General features: G+C 37.2%; 1 protein-coding gene across 1 annotated transcript in view; it reads right to left on the reverse strand.

Annotated features, from left to right (window-relative positions):
* TMEM144 (transmembrane protein 144) overlaps positions 1 to 10,584 on the reverse strand; it is an 85,852-nt gene extending 75,268 nt beyond the window's left edge. Inside the window, exon 1 of the mRNA XM_070261452.1 lies at positions 10,448 to 10,584. The gene's annotated coding sequence lies outside the window, so the exon portion shown is untranslated. The remainder of the gene's footprint in view (positions 1 to 10,447) is intronic.
* Between the last annotated feature and the right edge of the window lie 626 nt (positions 10,585 to 11,210).

The raw sequence follows: 11,210 nt of genomic DNA on the forward strand, positions 1-11,210 counted from the left end.
TGGGTTAATTGATGTATATTCTGGAGCAGTGTCAGTTGTGCTCCAATAGGCACTATGGTTTGTTATTAGCCTGAACCACACCTGCATGGTGGTGTCATGCCACCCTTTTGTTGCCACCTTGTTTTTCCTTCTTCCATGGTAATTTCTTGAGCCTGTAGAAGGAAATCTTTTACTGGGTTAGCAGAGTTAATAGAAAGTGGTGGGCATTTTTGAGGCTGGACAGGATATCCGGTTTGATAATGTCTTTGCTTATCCTTTAAGTAAGATCCATCTGTAAATCAAATTAGATAATAGAATGCAGTCATGATCATTTTCCTTCTGTGGTAGGGAAGCAAGGCATCAGGGTTAAGGTAGAGAATAATATTTACCTACACAATATAACCTAAGAAGGTTTATCCTCATTTACTTGACAATGCTTCCCATGAAATTTATCATACCAAACAAGCCTAATTAGTTTATCTCTGTCTTTATAGGAAAAGAGAACATATGTCTTTGAGAAGTCCCAGGGGCCACCTGAAAATACTTAGAGAAATCTTTAAATCAAAAAGAGACTTCAGAGGCTGGCCTGGTGGCATAGTGGTTAAGTTGGTGCACTCTACTCTGACAGCCTGGGGTCCACAGGTTCTGATCCCGGGTGCAGACCTACATACTGCTCATCCAGCCATGCTGTGGCAGCATCCCACATACAAAATAGAGAAAGATTTGTACAGATGTTAGCTCAGGGCCACTCTTCCTCAAGCAAAAAGAGGAATATTGGCAACAGATGTTAGTTCAGAGATAGTCTTCCTCACCAAAAAAAAAAAAGGGCTTCATTTAGGATTCGAACTTGGGGGAAACTTGTCAAAAGTATCAAATGGTTTTAAGGCATTTGGTCAAACAAGATCACGTTTGCTGATCTTGTGTCACTGTGAAACAATGGTCACTGTGAAATAATGCTTACTTATAAATTTAACCAAAGTGACAACAGAAGATATTAAAGGCAAACAGTTTTAAAAAGTACCCTTAGTTCTTTTAATAGAAAGATTTCAGCCTTTTAGAACATAAGAAATTATTTTGACAAAACATAAATTATCTTTTAGGTAGATTTACTCAAAAATAAAGAAAAATCTTTTATAATTTCATTCTCAAGAGCAGACAAAAAGTCCGGGAAAATTATCGTTTTAAGAGAGAGAAAACCAAATTCTAATTTTCACAGGCTTACATTGATATTAAAGCTCATTTATTAATTAAATTTATTCCAACTTGACCATGCACAAAATTCTTTCCTCAGGGTTCTTCTTCCACAAATCTTCTATAACTTTCTTTTTATTTTCAGTTTTTGTCCTATGTTTTTCCTCTTTCTCCCTTTAACAGAAAGCATTTCCACTCCATATATATACATATATATAAATTCCATATAAATATATATATTTTACTGAAAACACATTTTATTTTCCTTGCATATTAAGATATTTTGCTTATTATTTTAGTAGTTTTAATTACATATGTTAATTAGAATTTTTTAATCCTCAGAAACCTTAATTTCTAGTGAAAAATAAATAAATAAACAATTACGGGCTGTGTCTTACATTAGCATCCTGTGGCCTGGCAAGTTTATAAATACTTTTCATAATTTCTAAAAATATATGCTATTCCATAATATGATCTTTCAATAAAGCATAAGATATGTTTACTAATAGATCCAAACATCTTTACTTTCTGTGTAATAAGAAGACAAACGTGGTAAACTTAGACTTGTTTAACAATTAATACTTCTGTATTTTATCTTGTTTGAAAACAATCTAGATATTCAATGAATTTTCCATCATTTAATTTAACCTAGCAAAAATCTAAAGTTTTAAGTTACCAAAGAGAATTTAAAAGCTATTTTAAGTACACATGCCATAAAATTTTATTACTACTAAAAAATTTATCTGTGAACCCTTATCTCATTTATATCTACTTAAATTATTTCCTCCTAAAAATTATGTGCTGAGTACCCAGGAGAACTTCATGAGACATTAGACAAAATCAGCTATCATTCTAAGTTATTTTGCTGACAAATTTTGTAACAGAGATAACACCAGCTTATTTGACTAATAAACCCAAGTAGAATGAAGGTTGCATGTCTGCATCATATCCAATGCTGATAACTCAGAAGACGTGCTTATTTCAATCAGACCAACAAACTTAAATAAACTTTTATTTACCAAAGATTATTTCATATCACGTTAACTTGAAAGGCGTTTGGCTTATTTTCTGTTACACTTAGAAATAATTTATGTAAGCACTTACTTTAAGCCAATTAAATAGAGCTCTTTTAGAAAGTATACCATCCAGAAGTAGAAAAATATCACATATATAACATACATGGAGTCACACACATAAACACACAGACAGATGCAACAAAGATTTTATAGCCTCCATTTAAAAAAAATTTCCGTATGTTTTTCGGGAAGGGTGCTTTCACAGCAGTCTATATCTCCAAAACCTTCTTTCGTCCTCTTTGTTTTCAGTCTTAGGAATCTGGGATGGTCTAGAAAGTAGCTCCCAGAGAGGTCATAAATTTTTGAGATAAACAGGGGAGGTTAGTTACCTATCAAAGGACTGACATCCCCATCCAATTACTTTAACCTTAATTTGCTTCTTTCCCTCTGGGTACTTTGTTTTATCTTAATTTAAGGAAGAAGGCCTAAAAAATTCCTATCAGGCTTTGAATATCAGCTTCCAATTTAGCCAAATTTCTGATCATAAGTTACTAAATCCTTTCAAATATCTTGTCAGTTTTCAGCCAGGACAAACAGTAACTATTCCTGGCAACATTAAACAACTCTCTTAATTTTTTAATTTTAGTATTCCCTTGACTGTTTAAGGGCAGCAGTTTCTCAGAAAGTCTCTCAGAGTCTCTTTAACTCTGGGAGGGGCTCATATTGGGTCCTTATTAGAAGGTAGATTATGGGTTGTCTGTAAAGCCATGACTTAATAAGTGGACTTCTTAAAAGATCTAATCTAATTGCAACGTTCTTTCTAATGGCCAACGCACAAGTTTTGGAGGCTCAAAGGAGCCCCAAAGTGGCCACTATAATTGTAAATTATACCAGGTTATCTTGTTCCAAAGATCCAACCATTTACAGTTATCCCCATTTTATTAGGCACTTGCAAGTATCTGCCTCCACTGTTTGTATTGCACATGAAGCCAGCCAGAGTTCCAGAAGGAGGCTGCCCATCCAGGAGCTGGTCAGCATTAGAAATGCGATTTTCCATTTTCCTTTAGTTTCATTTTACTACGAAGTACAATTTCTGAGGACTGTGTAGTGGGTCAGAAGTGTACTGCTTGTGAGTATCACTTTCAAAAGGCTGTAAACACTCTCTCACATGTCTCGGTTTCTTGTGCTAGCAGTCTAAAACTACCATGGGGGTTTGGGGCATGTGAATGACGAAACCTCATGTGTGCATCCCCAGGCGAGCCATCACTTACTCAAAGTGAAAGATCACAGTGGAATTCCCTATGGGACCGCTGCATGTGTTGAGGTTCAACCTGAGACACTCTCACTAGGTTCTCAGTTGCCTGAGAACACCTCATGGCTAGGAGGAGCTGGTATCCCTTCTCTTTGGAACTGAATGAGTTTTCTGTCTTTCATTTTGCTATTAAACAATTTGTTCAGACTTTATAGCCATAATTCTTTCCAGTTTAAAGACAAACTAAAAAGGTCAGCCTGCCCTATTCACTCCAAAGTTCCCCCTAGGATCCCCTGGCCTGGGAAATTCCCGTAGTTTTATCTTATTTGGGAATGGACTGGTACCCCCTTAATACACTTCATCTTAAGACTTGAAACAGCTCAAGAAAAAGTCAGGACCTACAACTTAAATAAGGAGGTCTGGGATTCAGGAGAACTCACTGGGGGCACCTGAGGAGTGCGATGAAGCCAGAGGGGCTCACTGGGCCCATACGGTACCGAGCACCAGTTCAAAGTAGATTCCAGGTGGTCTCCAATGAGTTTCTCTGAAATCTGGCCAACTATGCCAAGAATTGTTAATGCAAAATAACCAATAACCATTCTATAGATAAGAGAGATAAAGTGAGTTTTATTGGAGCCAAACTGAGGATTATCACCAGGGAAGGACTTTTCCAGAAAGGAAGGAAGCCTTATGGAGAAGCAGGGTTTTCAGTACACTTATACATTTTTAGAACAAAGAACATCCATTAAACATACCCAGGATACATATTCACCAAAGTTTCAAAGAGGTGTTCAGTTGCAAATTAGCAGGTTGACATGACCCTGATGTCAGGAAAGGGACTAATATGGGTGATAACAGTAAGGCCTAGGAGGGGAAGTACACATTCTTATCTTAAGAGAGTGTATTCTTTACCTTAATGGGTAAAGCAGATGTACAATGTCTGTTTGATAGGCCAAAGTCAGGTTTCTTTTAGTTCAAGCTGAATCAGTTTTGAATCAGGTTAGTTACCCCATATACCTCAATACGTGAAGATCTCTTGTCAATATGCATCATCAATGCCTAAACATAAAGATCTGTATTGGAAGAGTCTTGGCAGGCACTAGAAGATCCTGGTTAGCTTCACTACTAGCCTTTGTCTCTGGAAAAGTCATTTAATCTCTCTAAACTTCGGTTTCCATGTGTGTAAAATGTCAGTAATATAGCTTATGGAAAAGTGAGATGAATGACAGCAATGTTATAAGGGACAGGAGGGAGGAATTGAGACTAGTCTATAATAAATTATCTATACCACCTGTGAAGAGGTATAGCATTGTTTGAAAGTGGATTTAGATTAGTTGTAAATGTATCCCACAGACTCTGGGACAATTCTTGAAAAAAATTTAAAAAGAATATAACTGACGTGCTAAGAGATGAGAGAAAGTAGAATCATATAGAATGCTTAATTGAAACAGAGAAAGCAGAAAAAGAGAAGAAGACAAAAAAGGAAATAAAGAACAGGGCAACAAATAAAAAAATGATATATAGTAGATATTAATCCAGCTCTATCAATAATCACTTTAAATGTGAACGGCCTAAATATACCAAATAAAATATAAACTGACAGAGCAAATAAAACATAAGGCCCAAATATATGTTGTTCACGAGAAAGTCACTTTAGTTATAAAGACATAGGTTAAAAGGGATGGAGAAAGGTATACCATGCTAATGCTAATCAAAAGAAAGCTGGAATAACTGTTTTAATTTCAAACAAAGCAGACTTCAGAACAAGGAAATTATCAGGGATAAAGAGGGGCATTACATAATGATAAAGGGGACGACTCTCCAAGAAGGCATGACAATCCCACGTATGCACCTCACAATAGAGTGTTAAAATACATGAGACAAAAACAGATGAAACTGCAAGGAGAAATGGACACTAATCCACTGTTATAGTTGGGGTCTTCAAGATCCCTCAATTGGCAATTGACAGATCCAGCAGGAGGAAAATCGGTAAAGATATATCTGAACTGAATAGCACCATCATCATCTGGATCTAATTGACAGTTATATAATATTTCATCCAATCACAGGGGAGACTACACATTCTCCTTGAGCTCACATAGAACATCAACTAAGATGAACTATTCTGGGATAGTTAGCATTTCTTAACAAACTTAAAAGAATAGATATCATACAATGTATACTTTCAGACCACAAATGAAATTAAACTAGAAATAAATAACAGAAAGATAGCTGGAAAATCCAAAAATATTGGAAATTAAAAAACACACCACTAAATAACTCATTGATCAAAGAAGAGCTCTCAAAACTTCAAACTAAACGAAAATGAAAATACTACCTATCAAATTTCTGGGATGCAGTGAAAGCAGTGCTTAGGGGAAAATTTATAGCATTGAATGAATATATTAGAAAAGAAAGAATTGAAATCAATAATCTAAGTGTCCACAATAGGAAACTAGAAACTGAAGAGCAAATTAAATCCAACATAAGCAGAATAAAAAAAAAAAAAAACAAGTAAAAAAGTCAATGAAATTGAAAACCAGAAATCGATGAAACAGAAAGCTTCTTATTTTAAAAGATCAATAAAATTGATAAACCTCTAGGCAGACTAACTAAAAAAAAAAGACACAAATTACTATTAATGGAAATGAGAGAGATGCCATCACGACTGAGCCCATGGATGTTGAAAGGATAGTAAAGAAATATTATGAAAAATCCTATGTCCACACATTTGAAAACCTAGATAAAACAGACCAACTCTTTGAAAGACAAAATCTGCCAAAACTCACCCAAGGAGAAATAGACAATCTGAATAGGCCTATCTATTAAAGAAATTGTGTCAATAATTAATAGTCTTCCAAAGCAGAAAGCATCAGGCCAAGGTGAGTTCACTGGTGAATTTTACCAAACATTTAAGGAGGAAATTATCTTAATTATCTACAATCTTTTCCAGAAAATAGAAACAGAGAAAGACTTCCTAACTCATTCTATGCAGCCAGCATTAGCCTAGTGCGAAAACCAGATAAAGATATTATAAGAAAAGAGAGCAACAGGAACGCTCATTCATTGCTAGAGGGAATATGAAACGGTCTGGTTAATTTGGAAGACTTTGGCAGTTTCTTACAAAGCTAAACATAGTCTCACCATATTTTCCAGCAATCATGCTCTTAGGTATTTACCCAAATGAATTGAAACTTATGTGAACACAAATGTTTATAGCATTTTTATTCATAATTGCTAAAAACATCCAAGGTGTCTCTCAAGAGTTGAGGGGATAAACAAACTGTGGTACATCCATATAATGGAATATTATTTAAAAATAAAAAGAAATGAACTATCAAATCACAAAAAGACAAGGAGGAACTTTAAATGCTTATTGCTAAGTGAAAAAAGCCAATCTGAAAAAGCTACATACTATATGATTCCAACTATATGACATTCTGGAAAAGGCAAAACTATGCACACCGTAAAAAGATCAGTGATTGCCAGAAGTTCAAGGGGAGGAGAAGGGAGGTGAATATGTGGAGCACAGGGGACTGCAGGGGCAGTGAAATGATTCTGTGTGATACTGTGATGGTGGATACATGAGACTATACATGTGTCAGAACCCACAGAATTGTACAACCTAAAGAGTAAACCCCAAGGTAAACTATAAACTTTAGTTCATAATAATGTATTAATATTGGTTCATCAATTGTGATTATGCAACACATCATTAATGTGTAATGATGCAAATTACTGTACCATGTTAATAACAGGGGAACTATGAGAGGGGAGAGAGGAGATATACGGGAACTCTGGCCTATCTGAGTAATTTTTCTATAAATCTAAAGCTGTTCTAAAAATAAAATCTACAAAAATATTATTTTAAGTTTGTGATTATTTTGTGGCAGTTAACACTATTTCCTCAGCTGGGTGAAGTACACCCACTACATCAAATACCTCATCATATTTAAACACGGTAAGATATATATATACATTTTTTTTGTTTGTCTTTTTTGGCCATTCACTAAATCAAGAGAAGCATTTATAAAGTGAGACATCTACTGTCAAGTACTCTTTTGTTCTTTTCTATGGAATCAAAACCAATATTTCCCAGATGTAATCTCTAAACAACTATCATTTTATGACCCTTTGAGGTATGTATGGATGTAGGAGCTTTAAAAAATCTAGACTACCCCTCGTTGCTAAATGATCATAGGGGATTCTGCAGGGTATGTACTTTTGCTCCCCATTTTGAGGATCTCTGTATACAAGGAGACATTATGAATTGTGTGAAGGCAGAAAAAAATCTGCTGATTTATTAGGTAGTATAATCACGCCCTTTAGTGTTTAAAAGAACTCTTTCTGTGTTTTTTGGAAAAGAAGGAATCAGTTTAACACAAATAATTTTCAGGAAGGTTTTATTATATCATGGAAGCAAACAAAATTTTCCAAGAACAGCCTGAAATTTGGAAAAATATGCTATGGTACTGAGAATTCATGATTTTATGTTGAAATAAATGTTCATGTCCTGACCCAAAGCATATTTTTCATGTAAAATATCCTGCAATAAAGTTTACCTTGATGAATAATAAAACTACTACCTTTTATTGATTTTTTAAAATAAGAATTCGTAAAATATTAAAGCTTTGCTCCTTAAAAAGTTCAAAATTCTGGGGCTGGCCCGGTGGCGCAGAAAAGTTTGCACATTCTGCTTTGGTAGCCCTGGGTCCACGGGTTCAGATCCCAGATGTGGACCTACGCACTGCTTGTCAAGCCATGCTGTGGCAGGTGTCCCATATATAAAGTAGGGAAAGATGGGCATGGATGTTAGCTCAGGGCCAGTCTTCCTCAGCAAAAAGAGGAGGATTGGCAGCAGATGTTAGCTCAGGGCTAACCTTCCTCAAAAAAAAAAGTTCACAATTCTGTACATATAATATGCTGAACCAATGATAGTTTTAATCACCTGTTCTGAGTTTAAGAAAACACTATTTATTTATTTTACTTATTTATATGAATTTCATAAAGTCTTCAAAACAGAATGACAACAAACAATGAAATAATAGGAATAGAGGGTACAAAACAGGGAACTTAAAAATAAGAGAAAAAGTCAAGATGAAACAAAAGGTACAGCCTCTAAAGACCCATATAATTATTATAATTGACTTTCAATTTGGCCAGAGTTTCACAAGGAAAAAGGCAAACAGTTGGTTAGGATACTTTGCTGTTTAACTGCTATTTCTGTGAAACAGTTATTTAGAAAAGAAAAGCTTTTTCTAGCAGTAAATTTTAGAAGCAGCTTTATAAAGTTGGAGTGGGTCACAAAAGGTCTATGATTGAGGCATTTTAAAGTTACTATTAATTAGGTATCCTTACATCCTTAACATTCATGTATTCATTTGACTAGTCTTTATGGAGTGTGCACTATAACCCAGACACTGCTCTCAACATTGAGAATAGACAAAAATCTCTGCACCAACTCAATGAGGGGAGCCAGATGATAAGCAACATATATAGGTATATTAAATAGTAATACCATCTAAGGAAAAAAACAGAGGGAGGGAGACTGGAGAGTGAGCATGGGTGTGGGTGTAGGTAGGGAAGCTGCATTTTTCTTTTTTTAAAGATTGGCACCTGAGCTAACAACTGTTGCCAATATATATTTTTTTTCTGCTTTGTCTCCCCAAATCCCCCCAGTACATAGTTGTATATCCTAGTTGCAGGTCCTTCTAGTTGTGGCATGTGGGACGCCACCTTAACGTGGCCTGATAAGTGGTGCCATGTCCTTGCCCAGGTTCCAAACCTCCAAAACCCTGGGCCGCCGCAGCAGAGTATGCAAACTTAACCACTCAGCCATGGGGCTGGCTCCCCGGGAAGCTGCATTTTTGGAAGGTTGTTAGGGAAGACCTCACTCAAAGGGAGACATCTGATAAATTCTTGAAAGAGGTGGGGGGAGGGGCAAGAGAATGGTGAGTGCAGAGGTCCTGGGGCACATTCCAGGACTGATAAAGAGGTCACTGTAGCGGGAACTGAGGTGGTAAGGAGGAGAGGGGTAGAAGATGAAGTTACAGAAGTAAGAGGGTGAACAGAACATGAGCAGCCTTGTAGGCCATCAGGAGGACTTTTGCGTTTCCTCTGAGAAAATTGGGAGTCTCTGAAGTATTTTGATCACAGGAGCTATATTAGTTATCTATTGCTACACAACAAATTATCCCCAAATATAGCAGCTTAAAGAACACTCAACATTTATTATTCCTCACAGTTTCTGTGGGTTAGGAATTCGGGAGCATCTTGGGTAGCAGTTCACATTCAGGGTCTCTCACAAAGTTGGAGTCAAACGTTGGTCTTTTCCTACCCCGATCAGCCTAAGAACACGAGGCACAAACCTGTAGATCAACTAAGTCAGGTTTACTGACTCATTGGAATGTAGGGGTTGCACATCAAAGGAAGTGTGGGATGTTTGATCAAAGAAAGGAAAAGAGAGAGTTATTATAGGATTTTGCAGAAGAGTGGGTTTAGGTGCAATGTAAATGAAGCAGTGTTTTGATGGGCTCAAAGCAAAGTAGGTCTTTGTGTAAAGGAGTCAATATCAGTTCTGGACTGTGAAATGGACCTGTGGTTCTGTTTTCTTGGAAACGAAGTTAAGTTGAGATAGGAACCAGTCTAAGGAGAGAGGGCCATCTGCAAGGCCCCTGGCCTAACAAGATAAGGCCCCTAACCAAGCTGGGAGAATCAGATAGAGGTCGCCAAGATCCACATTCCATGCCTCTGGACTTTCCCGGGCTTACGCACGCATCCTAGCACCCAGGAGTCCGCTGGAGGTGACCCTAGCTCCATTAGCATAGTAAAAATCACAGCCAGGGGTGGAGAGCTAGCATGCTAGGGATACATGCATCACATGTAGTAGATCCTACACAACAGCACAGGCGCAAACAGGACCCCACCTCTACATGCCATGACAGAATACACATCCCCTGCCCCAGCCTGATAAGAACCTCACAGTGTGGCTGTTAGGAGAGCAACTCACCTCTCTCTCTCTCTCTTTTCTTCCCTTTCTGTGATTGGCTCCCTTGTGCACAAACTAATAAACTTTCAATCTTCTCACTCTTGCTCATTGTCTCTCTTGATTTCCATCTTTGGCACCACAAGGACCCAATGCACCGGTAACAAAAACAGATGTCAAATGTTATGGCCAGAGATCCACTATGTGAAGCTGTGCACATGGACTGTGAATCAAGGCTGCGTCACTGTGTCCCATGACTTAACTCCTCCAGGCAAGAGTGGGATGTTTTATTCTTACTGAAATAATTTCAAACAGAAATGTTTCTGATAGTCTATGATTTTAGAGAAGATTTCTCAGTAAGAAATCAGTAGACACTCCAAGAATTGGACTGTTATGGCATTTTATGGCTTCAGTGTGTTGATGGGGCTCAGGGCAGGTCGCCCCAAGATGTGCCACTCTGGTATGCAGACTATTTTGAGCTGAAGACAATAAAGGCTCAAAAGACTCAGGAAGAGCATCCGACCTTCCCACCTCAAACTGCCTGAAGGACTTTAACATAGAATGCCTGTTCCAGGAAGGAGCTCATAGCCTGTGATAGCTACAGTATGATGTAAAATAGGTGTGATAAAAGGACGCCAAGAAACCCATTTTCTGGGCCTAGCAAAACCTGTTTAACAAACATTTGCACTCCATCTCTATGTAAATTGTCTTCCAGCCCTTTGAAGTCCCAGATCACTGTGTCCTTGCCTGTAGCTGAGGATACTTAAACAGGCAGAATCAGCCAGAT

Source organism: Equus caballus, chromosome 2 (assembly GCF_041296265.1).
Source record: "Equus caballus isolate H_3958 breed thoroughbred chromosome 2, TB-T2T, whole genome shotgun sequence".
NCBI classification, from domain to species: Eukaryota; Metazoa; Chordata; class Mammalia; order Perissodactyla; family Equidae; genus Equus; species Equus caballus.